The sequence below is a fragment of the Hippocampus comes genome, unplaced genomic scaffold, assembly GCF_001891065.2.
Source record: "Hippocampus comes isolate QL1 unplaced genomic scaffold, H_comes_QL1_v1.1 scaffold694, whole genome shotgun sequence".
Lineage (NCBI taxonomy): Eukaryota > Metazoa > Chordata > Actinopteri > Syngnathiformes > Syngnathidae > Hippocampus > Hippocampus comes.
In genome coordinates this window covers 106,728-111,826 of record NW_017804889.1, presented here as the reverse complement: position 1 = coordinate 111,826, position 5,099 = coordinate 106,728, and the positions used below count along the sequence as shown (strand labels likewise).

General features: G+C 42.5%; 1 protein-coding gene across 1 annotated transcript in view; it reads left to right on the top strand.

Moving 5' to 3' along the window:
- Positions 1–5,099, top strand: part of dpp6a (dipeptidyl-peptidase 6a) — a 109,579-nt gene that overhangs the window by 5,203 nt on the left and 99,277 nt on the right. The gene's annotated exons all lie outside the window — the stretch shown is intronic.

Sequence of the window (5,099 nt, the reverse complement as noted above, 5' to 3'; positions counted from 1 at the left end):
TCCCCCCCCCCCCCGCTCCTTCCCTCTCTGTCTTTTTGCATGTTTGCCTGGGACTGCGTCACAAAAGCACAAAAGCGAGTCGTTTTGGCGGTGGAGGGGGAATGAGAAAGGCCATTTGTGCTATCGAACTTCTATTTTCATAAGGAGCTTTTTTTTTTTGCGAAAGTAGGACAAAGTTTGAGCATTTTTTTTGCCTCGACGTGGTTGTCAGGCAGTTATTTGAACAATGAAAGAATATTTCTGAAACAGCTCAGCTTTTTATACAGAAGATGCTTTTTTTTTTTTTTTCCTTTTTTGCTCCCACCTTTTCATCGCTCGACTACACTTGCTCATCATCAAATCAACCAAATGCCACACGGATTAATTACGGCGGTCTTGTTTTTGCACACATGAAGAGTTTCCTCGGCTTGCCGCGCTGATATTCTTGTCTACGTCCGATGAGATGAGCTGCCAAGTGGGTCACCAGAAATCCCCACGTGGCTTTGAGGAAAAGCGCTCTTTCATGCGTACACACACACACACACACACACACACACAATATATATATATACATACTGTCGATAATTTTCACACGGTATAAATCCTGACATTAATTTTTCCACTTGAAGGCGTGCTCACTGGAGTCATTTTGTTTGCAATCTCCCTCGATGAATGTTGATGACCTCTTTTTTTTTATTTCTTCTTTTTTCCAACCAACGTTGGCCGCCAAATCCGAACGGCACTTCCAGCCCGAAACAAACCTTTTGCCCGACCCGTAATTGTGTCATTAAGTCGTAAGAACAAGTCGACTTTGAACAGCACTTATAAATGTCGAAATTGACAGTCTTGGGGCCTGGGTTCTTGAGACTTTTTTGTGGGTCTGCTCATGATCGACACGCCTATCAAATTTCAAGTTGCTGAGAGGAACTGGAATAAGTTACAAGTTCAATTTTTAAGGACCCCAAGAAAGCCCAAAAATGGATAATTTCAACGGCCGCTTGAAACCAAAACTGCATACTTGCAGTTTCTTTTGACTTTTTTTGCGGTTCTAACAGCAGTGACTTCTACCAAATTTAATGTAGATTTCAATTAGAACTGAATTTTCGAAACAGGATCAACACCCCTGTGAACATTTGCTAACTTATACGGCACAGGCGTGCCCTGAAAAAAAAAAAATGCGATGCTCAGAATAAAAGCGAGCAAAAAAAATGAACAGACGTTTGAGGTGCTGCAAAAATAGCATCAAAGAATCAATTGGTCTAAATACAGCCGAAATATTCTGAGAATTAGACTGACATCAGATACTCTTCTCTTCCGTACGTTATATTCACCTCATAATTTATTTATTTATTTATTTTTTGGTGGTAATGGCTAGAGGCTGACCACCGCCTAAATGTGCCTGTTTTTATTTAACCCCTCATTAAACGGAGTACGTTGGCGACATCCATCACTGTTGATGACAGCGTCCCTCGTCACTGTCACATCATACTGAGGCTGTTACAGAAAGAAAGACGATGGCGCCGCCAAAGGTTTTTTTTTTGGGGGGGATGGGGGGTGATAAAAAAGCGACTGTAATAGAGAAAAGGTGGTGCTTTTGTTACTTGTCATTTTGTATGCCGGCAAGGTCACTCGGGGCACTGTGAGGGCCCTGTAAAATTAATGTCGGATGTGTTTTTGAAGCGCTTTGTCATCAAATGGAGGGAAAAGAACGTATCGTTAGCTGCCGCTGTGACACATCGCGTTGCGGTAGCAAGCTGGTTGAATGCTTTTTTTTCTTGTAAGGTCCCAATGACCTTCCCAAACAAAAAGTGGCAGCCTTCTTTGATAAAATATTTTTCAGTCATCACTCTGGTTGTTCAAGGTGGCTTGAATATTGAATTTTTTTTTTTTTCCTTGAGAAAAATTGACTTTGTTGACATGGATCTGTACTGTTGAGGGTGTCCTGTGCATGCCAGGCCACTAGTGGGCGATATAACAAGTAGTGCAGATTGCTGGACTTTAATTGATTGGCAGCGTCATGAACAATGCTGTGTATGTAACATTAGGCCTTGAAAAAAAAAAGTCAATTTAAATGTAGGATTTAGTTTAAAATATATTTCACGTTTATAGCTTAGGTTCAAAGCCGTTAAATATGATTTAGTAATTCACAAGTTGTCAATTGCTAGACCGTAAAAAATTTGATTGGATTGTGTTTTCAAGCCGTGAAGTTGGTCATTTTGCAAAGCAAAGCGATTCACTCTTCTTTTACTTCCGTTTGTCCGCATGACTGTATTGTACTGCCTCCTGGTGGCCAAAGTACGCAATGAGTTAAATAGTCGCGCTAAGAATTCTTTGCGTTCTATTCAATTATTACTCATTTTTTAAAAATATACTGTACATCCGTGCCTATTTTTCTCTGATTATAAAAATAACATGGACAGATGTGGACTCTGAATTGTATTTTGGTCAATTTTTTTCGCGAATAAATGTACAAAAAATTTATATCTTGTGGCAAATGAGCCACATTGCTGCTGTTGTCTTCCCGGCAAACACGACTAATTCTTCCTCCATTTCTGACATTCCTTCTGCCAATTTTGATGTTTTCGCGTTCCAAACATTATTTTCCTCCTTTCCTGACATGCATGTAAATTCAAGTGGAGCAGAGACTAAGAATATCACTTTCTCAGGGGAGATTGGAAATGAAAAGTACATAGCACATTAATAGTTTGCTGCTTTAATTGCATTCCGCTTGATGTGATTGTTCCCCACCACCTGCTGTGTTTCCACAGCCCCCCACCCCCCACTGGAACCCAACTCCCACTTGCTGCGCAAAACCAGGCCGGCCGCCCCCAAAACGAGCAGAAGCAAACCGCCAGTTGAATTGCTTAGATGACAATCTTTGCCTTTGTGGACACGCGTCAAAGCATTTGGCAGGCTGCAGAGAGAGCTCCATCACGTTTTCTCTTGTCGGGGCGTCAGGCCGTCAATTTGACATCTTGCAATATCTCGCAAAGACTATCACGAGAAGGCCATCTGGAAGTCGGACCTGTTGGGGAAATAACACACCGATATGGTTGTTGTTTGTCTCGTGAAAAGTAACAATCCGTGGAAGGAAGAAGCAAAACATCTTAAAATTGTCTCCGATAGTCTTTTTTTTTTTTTTTTTGCAACGAGGGTCAAAAAAAGCGTGTTTCATTTCCAGGACTTGTTAGTCCAGTTGCCATGACGACAAGCCATAAGCTTTCGAGTGCTTAAACCTCAAACTAAATGGCAAGTCTCACAGGGCCCGGTGATTAAAGGAGGACGGAGAACAATAAACTGGGAGGACACAACATTAGGTACAGCTGCACAATCAAATCCTTTGACTCTATGAAATAATAAAATGCCTCAACGCAGTTTAACATAGTTCCTAAATGCCATCATGCCCCAAAATAGCACCAGAATGCAACATTTGTCGAAATAAAGCTCCGTACCTCACTTCAACATAGTTCCTTGGCACCGAGATGCGATCAAAAGGCAGGCCACTACTTTTGTCTAAAAGAACCTCCTCAATTCACTCCTCCACTAAGATGACACAAGATGGCGGCAAACTGCTACTTGAACCTAAATGAATCTCCCGAACTCACTTTGACATAGTTCCTCGGCACCAAGCGGACACAAGATACAGCTAAAGCAGTACAGTACTTTAGTCGAAATGAAGCTCCTCGACTCACTTCAACATAGTTCCTTGGCACCTAGATGACACAAAATAGGTGGCAAAGCTCTACATTTGTCAAAATGAAACTCCTCAACTCAGAGAGGCTGGGTAGGTTCTGGTAATGTAGCTTTTTTTTTTTTCCTTTGGTGCTTGTATTCCATTTAAATGTACTTTCATGGTTCATTTTATTCATTGGCCGTCACTAAAAAGTGTTGAGAATACGCAGTAGGTGCAATTTGAATGTGGTTCGGATCCAGATCGAGTTTGTTGTACTTTGTTAGAAGCCACATTAGAAGCAGCCAGATCTTGCCCGCAATATTTATTTGATCATCAAGTATATCTTAAAGATATACTTGTGGTATGGTGTAAAACAATTTTTCATGAATAGATCATTTTGCAGTGAGTGACAACGGCTAGCAGCAGGAAGAGCGTCGGGTTTCTCCTGCTGCCAGCCAACACCCGACCACCACCACCCTCTCAGGATCTTCAAATCATTCGTCTCATTTCCATACACGACGATAAAAACGAGCCCGGGGGGGGCGCCGTATCGCCGCCGCGTCCGCTCGACTCCCACGAACGCGTTTCCTGAGATTCATTTAGCGGGATTTCATACAGCTCGCGTTTCCAGAGCCGTCGCTGAAAAAGATCCGTTTAAAAAAAATGAGGATTTCCTGGCAGGACATTATTACAACTCTCGGGAGTCATCCATTATACGGTTAACAATGACACCTTTCGCAGATGGCACATTAATCCCGCGCGGCCGTTGGCTAGCTGTTTGAGGCGCCGACAATTGAAGATAACGGGAAGCACGTGCCAGGCGGGAAGGCAGCCGCTAGCGCGTGCGGGGCGGGATTTCAACCCGCAGCCCAGCTAATCCCCAAATCTATGAGGTGTCCTTTTACTCATCTCTTTTGAAAGTCAAAATCACAGGCTGGAAAATCCCGGTGGTTGACCACTGACTTTCCACTTGGCTCCATTTAAAAGTGAATTTTTGTAAATACACACGGGAGTGTAAAATTAGCTTTATCTGCTTGAGGTCGAGATTAAAATCATAACTGAAACCCAAATATGCATATATTCTTTTTTTAGGGTGGCTTCATTTATGATTTCACTGTGACCTCGAGCATTATTAGACACGATTTGGCTCGAAGTTTTAAGATGAAACCCATACATAAAAAATAAATACGTTAAAAAAAACAAAAAAGGCTCCTTGGATAAAATGAAGATGATATCTGGGGGGGGGGGGTACTCCACAATGAGATTATCCCCCAGCAAGCATTATTATGCACAAATCTATTATGCGCTCGGAGCCAGGCAGGAAGAAGCGAATTAACATTCAGCGGGGCGAGCGTCTGTGTGCCGCGGCGCCGTAAAGCAAAAGGTTAGAAAATCAAGATAATCTCTGTCATGTCGACGCTTCAGAGGATGAGAAGCCTGCACCCCC